This window comes from Sturnira hondurensis, unplaced genomic scaffold, assembly GCF_014824575.4.
Source record: "Sturnira hondurensis isolate 20B ecotype Veracruz unplaced genomic scaffold, ASM1482457v3 Scaffold0022542, whole genome shotgun sequence".
In the NCBI taxonomy this organism is placed as follows: Eukaryota; Metazoa; Chordata; class Mammalia; order Chiroptera; family Phyllostomidae; genus Sturnira; species Sturnira hondurensis.
Genome location: NW_028095173.1, coordinates 1,319,469 through 1,332,969, shown reverse-complemented (window position 1 = coordinate 1,332,969; position 13,501 = coordinate 1,319,469). Strand labels below are relative to the sequence as shown.

At 41.1% G+C, this 13,501-nt stretch overlaps 1 protein-coding gene and 1 pseudogene across 5 annotated transcripts in view; both read right to left on the bottom strand.

The window, feature by feature from the left end:
* The window catches only part of TMEM150C (transmembrane protein 150C), a 117,322-nt gene that overhangs the window by 40,281 nt on the left and 63,540 nt on the right, over window positions 1-13,501 (bottom strand). The window lies entirely within an intron of this gene.
* LOC118979547 (cytochrome c oxidase subunit NDUFA4-like) lies at window positions 3,166-5,169 on the bottom strand (annotated as a pseudogene).

The window sequence follows — 13,501 nt, the reverse complement described above, 5'->3', positions numbered from 1 at the left end:
TTCACGTCCATGGGTCATGCATGTAAGTTCTTTGGCTTCTCCATATCCTGTACTATTCTTCACCTCCCCCTGTCTATTCTGTACCTACCAATTATGCTCCTTATTCTCTGATATTTTCCCCTATTCTCTCCCCTTGCACTCCTCATTGATAACCCTCCACGTGAGCTCCATTTCTGTGATTCTGTTCCTGTTCTCGTTCTTTGCTTAGTTTGTTTTGGTTTTTGCTTTTTCTCAGGGTCAGTTGTTGATAGTTATGAGTTTGATGTCATTTCGCTGTTCATAGTTTCGATTTTTTTAGATAAGTCCCCTTAATATTTCATATAATAAGGGCTTGGTGATGATGAACTCCTTTAACTTGACCTTATCTGGGAAGCATTTTATCTGCCCTTTCATTCTAAATGAGAGCTTTGCTGAATAGATAATCTTGGATGTAGGTCTTTGTCTTTCATGACTTTGAATACCTCTTTGTGGCCAGGTAACTGTCTCCTTTTCTCTTGCCATTTTTAAGATTCTCTCTGTATATTTAATCTTGAGTAATGTAATTTTGATGTGCCTTGGTGTGTGCTTCCTTGGGTCCAACTTCTTGGGGACTCTCTGAGCTTCCTGGACTCCTGGAAGTCTATTTCCTTTGCCAGGTTGGGGAAGTTCTCTTATTATTTTTTCAAATAAGCTTTCAATTTCTTGCTCTTCCTCTTCTCCTTCCAGCATCCTCATGATTCAGATGTAGGAATGTTTAAAGTTGTCCTGGAGGTTCCTAAGCCATTAATTTGTTTTTCTGAATTCTTATTTCTTCATTCTGTGCTGGTTGAATGTTTGTTTTCTCCTGTTCCAAATCATTGTTATGAGTCCTGGTTTCCTTTCATTCACTGTTGGTTCTCTTTACATTTTCCTTTATTTCACTTTGCATAGCCTTCACTTTTTCCTCTATTTTGTGACCATACTCAACCATTCCTGTGAGCATCCTGATTACCAGTGTTTTCAACTCTGCATCTGATAAATTAACTATCTTTGTCACTTAGTTGTTTTTCTGGAACTTTGATCTCTTCTTTCATTTGGGCCATATTTCTTTGTCTTGGCACACCTTTTGGGTTGTAAGGAGTGGAGCCTTAGTTATTCTCCACGGAGAGGCAACCCACATTGCTGTTGTTGTAGTATATGTGGGGGAGGGATCTGAGAGGGAACAGTGCCACTTGTTCAGCTCTCAGCGGGCTTTCAGACACTTCCTCCACTACCTACAAGCAAATTGGGCCTTTCTGGTGCTGATTCTCAGGTGGGTGGGTTTGTGTACATTCCAGGATCTTGTGGGTCTCTCCAACAAACTCTCCTGTGAGGCTGGGAGTGTCTCCTGCCACCACAACTCTCACTGGTTTTTAAATCCAAAGGTTTTTGTGGCTTCATTTTCCTGAGCTGGAACCCTGGGTTACACAGTCTGTCTTGCTCCCCAGTTGTTCCTCCTGGTTTATCTGCACACAAATGTGGGACCACCCCATCTGCCAGACACTGCCTTGCCTATCTGGTCATCCAGCTGCCACCTTGCTGCATGTCCTCTCCACCCCAGATTTCAGTCTCTGCCCCTCCTACCAGTCTGGATGAATGTTTCTTCTTTAACTCCATGGTTGTTGGATTTCAATAGTTTGATTTTCTGGCAGTTCTGGTTGTTTTTTGTTTTCAAATTTGTTGTTGTCCTTCTTTTGGTTGTTCAAGGAGGCAAAGTGTATTTACCTATGCCTCCATCTTGGCTAGAAGTCTCAATCTCTTCATCATTTTCACCCAGCCCCTCAAACCCCTCTCATCTGGCAACCATTAATTTGTTCTCTGTATCTATAGGTGATAATAATTTACACAGTCTTGCCCTGGTGAATCATATGATACCCAAGAGTGCCAAGGGACAAGGCAGTTTTTCCAAGTGCATGGGAGAATTAAGGCCAGGAAATGATTTGCTCACTTAGCAGTGACCAATCTTCTACATATAATTTTTACAAAGATTTTATAATTATATACACAAAACTTTTTCCTAAAGAGCTATCTGTATTTTATAGATTTGAAATCAAATGAATACTCACAGAAGAAAAAAATCCAGCATCCTGGAAGGTATAAAAATGTTAGGTAGCATGACTAACGTTATTTTGTAGATGACAACGACAAGATTACTCCCAACATGCCTGATTCAGCATTTCCAAAGAATCTTTTCTAGATCCTTTGCTATAGCAATCATGTGCTTTCTTATCCCTGAGGCAGAAAACAAACACAGAAAAAAGCCACAAGGTAGTCTGACCACAAGCTCACTGAAAATGAAATCTTTGTGCTTGGAAGTCCCTTGTCCCCAGCTTTGAAATCACATCACAATAACCTTTTTTGGCCTACAGTCCCAGCTCTCAGTGCAAAAACACACAATGACTCATCATGATGCTGGCTTTCTCTTACTAGACTCTGCCACCAACACTGCAGGCATGGTTCCACAAAGAGAAACAACCAAACATGAAACCAACTAGAGCAAATAAGAAATCCCCAAGGGACAGATAAATTCAGTAAGTTTGGAAAACAGGGATCTGAGAAGGAAATTCAGGTAGAATCTTATGTGGCTAGTGGTAGGGCACTAAGGCTGAGAGATGCTAGGCTAATGCATAAGACCATCAAACATCAAACTGTGAACTTGGATCTCCTCATCCAACAAACTGGCAGCTTCCCAGTGGCTGTGCTACACCAAAGGTGATGGCAAAAATGGTAATTTTTTTTACCCTCATTATTGTAGGAACACAAAACAGAACTGGAACCATGAGCACACGTCCTGGACCCAGAGTCTCTGGTTTAACATCCAGGCTCTACCACTTAGTTGCTGGATAAAGATATACAAATTGCTTAATCTCTCCAAGCCTCAATTTTTTCATCTACAACATGGGGACCATAATAGTACCTACTTATGAGGCTTCCATGAGGATTAAGGGAGGTAACACAAAAGGCTCTTTGATAATCATATGGCAAGCACTCAATAATTGGAAGCCTATTACTATGAATGGCTGTCTTTTTTTTAAGTTTCAGAGAGTTAATACTCAGTGAAAACCCCAACACATGAGGAGGAGAAATATTTCCTGGTTAAGTGGAAAACTGTGTGGATGACTTTTGGAAGATCTTCATTCTAAGCAGCTTTATAATGAAACATTACATTTAGAAGTCTGGACCTTCTCTCTTCATTTTGGTGTGATCTACATTCACTGAGTAGAACTTGTATTGATCATTGGGACCCAGTTTGTTCTAGGGTTTGGGGTTATTCTTTTATATATATATATATTATTGATTATACCATTACAGTTGTTCTATTCCCCCCCATTCATTCCCCTCCACCCGCACACTCCCTCCCCCACCATTCTCCCCCCCTTAGTTTATAACCATGTGTCTCAAGTTCTTTAGATTCTATATTTCCCCCACTATTCTTGCCCTCCCCCTTATGTATTTTCTACCTACCATCTATGCTATTTTCTGTACCTTCTCCCCCCTTCTCCTCCTCCCACTCCCCTGTTGCTAACCCTCCATGAGTTCTTCATTTCTATGGTTCCTGATCTAGCTGTCCTCTTGGTTTGCTTTTGTTTTAGGTGTGGTTGTTAATAACTGTGAGTTTGCTGTCCTTTCACTGTTCATATTTTTCATCATCTTTTTCTTATATAAGTCCCTTTAGCATTTCATATAATAAGGGCTTGGTGATGATGAACTCCTTGAACTTGACCTTATCTGAGAAGCACTTTATCTGTCCTTCCATTCTAAATGAAAGTTTTGCTGGATAAAGCAATCTTGGCTGTAGGTCTTTGGATTTCATGACTTGGAATACTTCTTTCCAGCCCCTTCTTGCCTGTAAGGTCTCTTTTGAGAAATCCGCTGACAGTCTGATGGGTACTCCTTTGTAGGTGACTGTCCCCTTATCCCTTGCTGCTTCTAGGATTCTCTCCTTCATTTTAGTCTTGGCTAATGTAATTATGATGTGCCTTGGTGTGTTCCTTCTTGGGTCCAACTTCTTTGGGACTCTCTGAGCTTCCTGGATTTCCTGGAAGTCTATTTCCTTTGCCAGACTGGGGAAGTTCTCCTTTATTATTTGTTCAAATAAGTTTTCCACTCGTGGATGTTTCTTTCCCCCTTCTGGTACCCCTATAATTCGGATGTTGGAACGTTTAAAGATGTCCTGGAGGTTCCTAAGCCTCTCCTCATTTTTTTGAATTCTCATTTCTTCATTCCTTTCTGGTTGGATGTTTTGTTCTTCCTTCTGGTCCATTCCATTGATTTCAGTCCCAGTTTCCTTTCCATCACTATTGGTTTCCTGGACATCTCCCTTCATTTCAATTAGTTTAGCCTTCATATATTCCTCTAATTTGTGACTATAATCAACCAATTCTGTGAGCATCCTGATAAAGTGTCTTGAATTGTGCTTCTGAGAGGCTGGCAATCTGTTGGTCGCTTAGAGTTATTGGCTCTGGGACTTTGAGTTCTTCTTGCTCCATCTTTTGGGCTGTTCATGCCTGTTCCATAGCAGGATCAGAGCCCTAGGTCTTCACCAGAGCAGGGCAACTCAGTCGCTGGGTTGTGATGCTGTATGTGGGGGCAGGAGCAATGGTGTCCCATCTGCCACCTCCCGCTGTGGCCCCCACAGGTGCGGCAGTTGTCACCGTCACCGGGCCCATGTGTTTCGTCCCACTGCACGTGAGTGTGCCACCACCGTCAGCCCTCACCCCCTGGGGCCTGCGTGGTCCATCTCACTGTGTGCGAATGTGCGACCTTGGTCAGTCTGCCCCACACCCTGACTGGGTCTGGGCCACTTGTGCGCCTAGGTCTGGGGATCTGTCCTGCCCAACCCTGCTCTGCTGCTGGCTCTGACCCTCTTACCGTCCCTGTTGAACCATTAGTTGTGGTTGGACTTCCATATAATTGAATTTTCTGTTCTTTGGCTGTGTCTTTGTTCTCCAAACCTTTGTTGTATTCAAACTTGGTTGTGGGAGAAGGCACAGTGTTTCCACCTATGCCTCCATCTTGGCGGAAGTCCTCCCGGGGTTATTCTTTCTGTCCCCACAGATATCTGGATTGAACACACCAGGAGTAAGATACAAAGTGCTGTAGCTCCAATAAATACAAAGAGATGATCAAGCATGAATGGTCTTTGGCCTGGCCGAGGATCAAGCAGAGCATAGTTGTGGTAGAGGGCTTGGGCCAGGATGTAGAGAATAATAAAACTGAAGGCTGGAAAGCAGGTAGTCTGTGCACTGAGCATAAAAGGTTGTCTTAATATCCTTAATGCTCAACCTATTTGTGTTCTCAAAAAAGAAAGTAGACCTGTGAATTTATTCCAGCTTAATGATGACTGTTTATGAATTCAGTGAAGAACTTGAAAGAGAATGTAGGCTGCTTTAAAAAAAACATGACTTTATTTATTGGTTTTTAAAGAGAAGGGAAGGGAGGAAGAAAGAGAGGGACAGAAATACCAATGTGAGAAACATCAATTGGTAGCCTTTTGTATGCACCCCAACTGGGGACTGAAACTGCAACCCAGGCAGTTGCTCTGACTGGGAATTGAACCTTCAACCTTTCCCTTTTCTTGCTGACATCCAACCAACTGAGCCACACTGATCAGAGCTAGGCTAGACTTCTAATGTTCTCTTCATGAAGTAGGATATGACCTTGTACAAAAATGCTTCAGTATCTTAGAAATTATGCTGATGATTTCTTTGGAAGGACAAAACACATACATACACATACACACACATACACACATGAAATATATCAGACCAGAGGTTGCTTCCTGGAGTCCAGACTGGTGCTGAAGAAGATTGGATATTACCGTGTTCTTCCCAGTGCCAGAAGAACTAATCAACACCTGAGAACCTGAACTCCCCTGAACACTCAGAACCACTACATTACTGAAATGAAAACCACCAAAACCAGGGACTTGTAAATGTAGTTAACTGCCTTCCACACATCTGGTGAAAGGGGAATATAATGCATTTCTCAGTTCACACAGTACCCAGTACAAAAAAACTACCTAGGACAGATCTAGTAAATTCTCAACGTTCTCTGTCTTCCTCAGTCCTACAGATGATGTCACTAGGTGTTCATTTTAAGCACTTAGAAGGCTACAGGGTATAAACAAGGGTGTGCCTGCAGAATTACGAACAAAATTAGGAAAGTCAATAAAGGTAGCTCTAGTTAACCAATAATATTGAACATGCAGATCTGTAATACATCCGCACAACTACCAAGTGTGTGGTCGGATGTGGTCTCGCATGTTTTACAAGTCTCAGAAGGTACTGGTGTGAAACTGGAACTCTAAACTGTTCAATGAGCTGGCCCCCATTGGCTCATAGGTGGCTCCCCAAAGGCTCCAGTGTCTTTCACCAGGATTTGGTCCTAGATCACCTCTTCAGGGCTCTGCTCTTCCACTGTCCCTTTCAGAGCTCAGATGCCAGCTTCCTTCAGTGGCCCATCTCTACTTCCCTGTGAAGATGGATCAAATGTTGACACCCAGTTTCCAAGGGGGAAAGGGAGGGCAGGGTGGAAGTGGGAGAATTGTCTCCCATGACACATACAGTCTTTCCCAAGTTCCTCCCTTTCATTCCTATTACCAAACTTAGACTAACATTCTCTTCCCCAGTGGACTTAACTACCTGGTTTCTGCAAAATTAGCACCTTTCTATCTTTCAGGATTTGTCACCTGCCTTTGTTCCTTCTTCTCCCTTCCCAGGTCTGGTACCTATAATTCCCCTTTCACAGCTCTAAATACCTGCCCCTGCCCCTACAAAGAATGAACTGAGAAACTGGTCTTAGAAATAGTTCATCAGAAAATAGAGAATGTGCTCTCATTCTGCAAATAACAAATTTATATCACATTAGTCAAAGTCTCAAATCAGTTACACTCCCCCTAGTACCTTGAATTTTCCCTTGCCTGGTATGAATTAAGGGAAGATTCTTAGACTGAGGAAGTTGAAGTGTTAGAATTCTTTTTAAACAATATTTTAAATTTATTTTTAGAGAGGGGAAGGGAGAAAGAAAGAGGGAGAGAAACATCAATGTGTGGTTGCTTCGCACACACCCCTGCCTGGGGGACCTGGTCCTCAACCCAGACATGTGCCCTGACTGGAATCAAACCGGCGACTCTTTGGTTTGCAGTTCAGCACTCATTACACTGAGCCACACCAGCCAGGGCACCATCAGAAGTCTTAAGTGTGTCTGAATAAATAGTGCTGGACAAGGAAAAAAGTTGCTTTAATTTTGAGGCTGTTAGTTTTCTGGAAAAAACATCTCAACAGTAAAGAATAAGCAGTTCACAAAACTAATACTGCTTGATAGAAATATCCTCTCTCCTATTGTTCCAAACCTGTATTTACCAAATTACTTTTGGCCTATAATATGGTTTTCTTTACTTTTTTAAAATATATTTTATTGATTATGCTGTTACAGTTGTCCCATTTTTTTCTCCCCTTTATTCCCGTCTGCCTTGCACTGCCTGCCTCCCCACCCGCCCCTCAGTTCATGTCCATGGGCTGTACATATAAGGTCTTGAACTTCTCCATTTCCTATACTATTTTTAACCCCCCCCCCCGTCTATTTTGTACCTACCATTTATGCTTCTTATTCCCTGTTCTTTTTCCCCCATTTTCCTCCCTCTGCCCACCACTAAATACTCTCTATGGGATCTCCATTTTGGCGATTCTGTTTGAGTTCTAGTTGTTTGCTTAGTTTGTTTTGCTTTTTGTTTCAGGTTCAATTGTTGATAGTCGTAAATTTGTTGTCATGTTGCTGTTCATAGTTTCGATCATCTTCTTTTTCTTAGATAAGTTCTTTTAACATTTCATATAATAAAGGCTTGGTGATGATAATGAACTCCTTTAACTTGACCTTCTTGTCTGTAAAGTTTCTTTTGAGAAATCAGATGATAGTCTTACGGGAACTCCTTTGTAGGTAACTCTCTCCTTTTCTCTTGTTGCTTTTAGGATTCTCTCTGTATATTTAATCTTGAGTAACGTAATTATGATGTGCCTTGGTGTGTTCCTCCTTGGGTCCACCTTCTTTGGGACTCTCTGAGCTTACTGGATTTCCTGGAAGTCTATTTCCTTTGCCAGATTGGGGAAGTTCTCCTATTATTATTTTTTCAAAGAAGTTTTCAATTTCTTGTTCTTCCTCTTCTCCTTTTGGTACCCCTTTGATTCAGATGTTGGGACATTTACAGTTGTTCTGGAGGTCCTAAGCCTCTTCTCATTTTTCTGAATTCTTGTTTCTTCATTCTGTGCTGGTTGAATGTTTATTTCTTCCTTCCACTCCAAATCATTGATATGAGTCCTAGTTTCCTTTCCTTCACTGTTGGTTCCCTGTATATTTTCCTTTATTTCACTTTGCACAGCCTTTACTTTTTCCTCTATTTTGTGACCATACTCAACCATTTCTGTGAGCATTCTGATTATCAGTGTTTTCAACTGTGCATCTCATAAGTTGGCTATCTCTTCATCACTTAGTTGTATTTTTTTCCTGAGGCTTTGATCTGTTCATTTATTTGAGCCATATTTTTTTGTCTTGGTGCTCCTCTTACACTGTAAGGGGCAGAGATTTATGTATTCATCAGGGCAAGGCAACCTACATTGCTGTGTTGTTGCACTGTATGTGGAGGAGGGGTCCTAGTGGGAGCAATGACACTTGCTCAGCTCTTGGCCATCTTCCAGTCACTTAACCACAAACAACTCGGGTTCTTCTGGTGCTGTTTCCTGGGTGGGTGTGTTTGTGCACATTCTAGAATTCTGTGGGTCTCCTCAATAAACTCTCTTGTGAGGCTGGGAATTTTCCTGCTGCCACAACCCCCACAGGTTTTATAGCCAGAGGTTTTGTGGCTTTATATCCCCACACTGGAATCCTGGGTTGTGCAGTCTGTCTTGCTCCTCAGTTGTTCCTCTGGGTTTATCCACATGGCAATGTGGGACCGCCCCATCCACCAAACACTGCCTTACCCACCCTGGTCTTCCAGCCACCACATTGCTGTGTGCCTTCTCCACCCCGGCTGCCTGTTTTCAGGCAGTGTGGATGGATGTTTCTTCTTTAACTCCTTGGTTGTTGGACTTCCATACAGTTCGATTTTCTGGCAGTTATGGTTATTTTTTGTTTTTGATTTGTTGTTGTCCTACTTTTGGTTGTGTAAGGAGAAAAAGTGAATCTACCTATGCCTCCATCTTGGCCAGAAGTCTTACAATATGGTTTTCTGAAGTAAGTTATTCACAAGAAAGAATTTTCCTAAGCAAACAATTAATGTTATTTTAATTCCATTATGAATACATTTCTATTTTGGTTTAGAAATGTCTTATGAATTTGTTACTGTGAGTTGGCCTCAGTGTTTGAGCACCTCCAGGTGAATGATGAAAGAAACCTGAGAGCTGAGACTACAAAGCTGAGAGCTTAGACTTTGGACTTAGCTAGACTCATTAGGTACAATCACCCTACTATAACCATGTCTGGTCTTTTCTGCCTTCTTCTTTGATTGATTGACTTTAGAGATATAGAGAGGGAGGGAGAGAGAGAGAAAAAAAACATCTATTTGTTGTTAGATGTATTTATGCATTCATTGGTTGATTCTTATATGTGAGGGATCAAACTCACAACCTCAGTGTTAGGGTGGGATGATGCTCTAACCAGCTGAGCTACCTGGCCAGGACCTGCAGCCTTCTTCTTACACACATTGAGTCTAGGTCCAGTCTTAAGCATTTTTGTTCCCCTCATGTCACTTGGACTTGTGAATTGTATACATGTAGAATTAAAAATTGGAAAGTGGAAAAGTCAATGTCCCCACTAACATCACACCCTAAACAGTTAACAGTTAAATGTATATTCTCCCAGTCTTTTCCTCCCATATGTAGAAGTGTGACATTTTTTAAAAAACAATTTATTTATTTATTTTTAGAGAGAAGGAAGGGAGTGAGAGAAACATTAATGTGTGGTTGCCTCCTTTCTGCCCCCTATTGGGGATTTGGCCTGCAACCCAGGCATGTGCCCTGATTGGGAATTGAACTAGTGACCAGCCAGGGCATAAATGTGACATTTTTAATTTAACAATATGTGGGCAACTTTAAATGTCAGTGGATACTGATATCCTTTTGATCTTGTTCCCCTAAACCTGCAGTCTTTACTTCTCCATTGATGGCAGCTCCATCCTCCCTGTTTCTCAGGCCAAAAGCCTCAGAGTCACCTTAGACACCTCAATTTCTCACATATTCCATATTCAATGTGCCAGGAAATCCTGATCTAAAAGTGATCCTAAGCCTATGTATTTCTCACCACATTGGCCAAGGAGAACATTTTATAACACAGATAAAATCATGGCATTCTTTAGCTCAACTCCCTGCCAAGAGTTATCTCCTAGGTCCCCACCTCAAAGTGCCCTCTCCTCTCTGACTTCATCCACCACTTTCACTGACTCTGGCCTCTCTGGTGTCTATGTGGACCTTGGGTACTCCTGATCCCTCCCTTTGCTTACCCCTACATCCCAGAAATGCACATGACTCCTCTCTCGCCACCACAAATCTTCACCAAAATGTTACCTTCTTGGTGAGGCCCTCCCTGAAAGGCATTTTAAATCATCCTCGTCCTTCATCATCTCCAGAATTCCCTGCACCATCTGCAGGGAGTTCTGGAGACTTTTCTCCATGACACCTAGTACTTGTTATATTTTATCTATTTATTGTATGAACAGACTTTGTTCTTTCATGAAGTGACAGCAGAGAGTTTTATTTTTGTTTCTGTTTTATCCCCAGTGTGCAGAACAAGGCCTGGCCCATTGAAGGGCGCCCAATGAGTATTCGGTGAAGAATGAGTAAAAGTCACTGTGCTAGGGAGATATACAAACTTAAAAAAGCAAGACCACTTGGCTCAAGGGAACATAAATGTGAACACCAGTAACTACAGTATAAGAAATAACCTGATAATTGCTATATACAGGGTGAAAACAAAGTGCTATGTCTACTACAGTAAGATTGGTTAATTCTGACCATGGGGATTAGGACCAAATCTGTGGAGAAGGTGGCATTGGAACTGGGTCTTGGGTGATGAATAGAATTGCAAGATGTTGAGAGGCAAAGGAAGGCTATCAAGCAAGAGAAAGTGCCTAAAAACGCAAGAAAAAATATTCATGTAGATGAGTTTTTGAGGCAGCAGGACTGATACCTAGGGCATTTACGTGGTTGAAGAGATGTGAGGGGTGGGGGTGAGGCTGTGGAAGTGTCTTCAGCCAGCCTGCATAGAGCCTGGAGCACATGTTCAGGAAAGGGCCTGGAGGGGACTATATTCCTGGGTAATGGGGGAGCACTGAGTCTTCCTTTATAAGTGATAAGGCATGGATGGCACTTGGGAAGATTAAATATGCTATTTGTTTACAGTATTCTGCAGGAACATAGACATGGGAGGATGAGAAACAGGCAAAGTGGCCACAGGAAGGGCTGCTATCCCCATGTTCCAAACACATGTCTCTTCCAGAAGAGTTTTCTGGTTGGGAATGCTAAACGAACCTGGTATGTCCTGTTCTTGCTATGTCACCAAAACCCACAACTGGCCAAGGCCAAGCAATGCAGAGAGGCCTTGAAAGTATCAGAGATCCTTGAAATGGTTCACATGATTAGCTAAGCTGCAGTAAAACATCACCGAACATATTCCAGAAATCAGCTATGGGTCAGCAGTACTCACAATTTTATTTCCTGAGAAACAAAAAAAGTTTGGCATTTTAATACATGAAATAAAAATGGGTACTGTCAGAGAGCATCAGATAGCCAAGTGTATGATCCTGAGGATTCTACATAATGTTAAAAGAATGACAGAAAAGAGTGGGTTGGGTCAAAATTACCTACCTTATTAAAACACAACTAAAACATAATTGTAATTCAAAATTAGTCTGCAAAAGCTAAAGTTATCTCAGAAGTAATATTTTATTCTTTCATTATTTCTTACATTAAAAAATTCTTACATTAGAAACCCTTCAACTTATTCTGATGAGGGTATTTTGTATTCGGTGTAATGTCAGTTTGGGCTTGGTAAAGGAGGAAAAAACACTGCATTGATACAATACATACACTTTGTTTTAAAAGAGGAATATGTCAATGGAAGTACATTCTGGCGGTTCAATATTGAAATTAAGTAATAAAATCAGAAAGGATTGTATTATTTTTGAACTCTACTTCACAGTTTTCTCCAGCTAAAGTGGCCACAAAGCAGAAAACCTAATTAAAGACAGAGGGATAAAAAGGCACTTAAGATTTACAGGAGATAAAGAGTAGAGAAAACTCAATGATAATCAGGATAAAGAAAGAGATTAGAATGGCTCTTTAATGAAAGGATAACATTTCATTTTTTGTTTCTTATTGTTTATTGAAGATAGATATTCAGTCCTTTCTCTCAGGGAATAAAATGCTTAACAGTTTCTAATTTTGGTTATAAAAGGACACCTGTGACTGTGGGTGGGCATCAGTCTGTTTTTTCATGGACTCATAAAACCAGTCCCTAAAGTCTGCTACAGGAAAGCCACATGTTCACTTTAACCTCATCCCATTCCTTCCTCCTATTACCTGAGAGTGGGTCAGGAGGTTCCCTTGCAAATGGGCAAGGTAGCTGGGGCTCTAGCCATTGCACCCTGGGCTTTAAAACCATCTTCACTCAAGGTCTGATAGAGCAGGTAGTGGCAAAAAGCCGTACAGACCATTTCTTAAATAAATGAAAGGGAACTTTTACAGGAAAGTGCAGGAATGCATTTGAGATTGGGGCTGAGAAGACAAGAGCAACTACATCTTAATGCAAAGAAAGCATAAAAATAAGTAGAGCAAAGTTCTTCTGACAATCAATGCTGGATTCTATATGATAAATTGGCCTGCAACTTATTTGGAGCGGGCAAAAGTATTATTGAGACTTGGAAATCCACCTGATTGAAAAGTATTTCTTCAGGAAATAACAACAGTAACAATAATGATGATGAGATACTGGCAGCAGTTAAAGAAAAAAATATATATATACTTTGTACCTAATATTCTGCCAAGTACTCTACATAAATTCTGTTATTAAGTCCTTCCAACAACTCTATGAGATAAAAACTATTATTAGCCGCCAATTTATAAATGAGAATACAAAAGCTTACAGAGGTTTAATATTTTGCACAGTGTCACACAGCTAATAAGTGGCTGAACCCAAGCTCTTGCTCACTACATTCTACTAAACTCTATTATTCTTTATTACACTCACTACTTACTAAAGAAAACCTCTCAATTAATTGTAACACATGGATATGTTCTCATTAAATACAGATAGCTTTGCTTTTCATTCTGACAAATAATCTTTCTAAAATCTATCTTATCTTAGTAAAGACAATATAGTCAGTATAATTATGCCTTTCACTGGTGGCTGAGGGTCTTCTGCTGAGAATCATGATCTTGCCTCCCCTGGGAAGTCCTAGTCTTCCCCCTGTAATTCTTACCCATATTTCTGAAACTAATTCCATTGCCAGCCAATC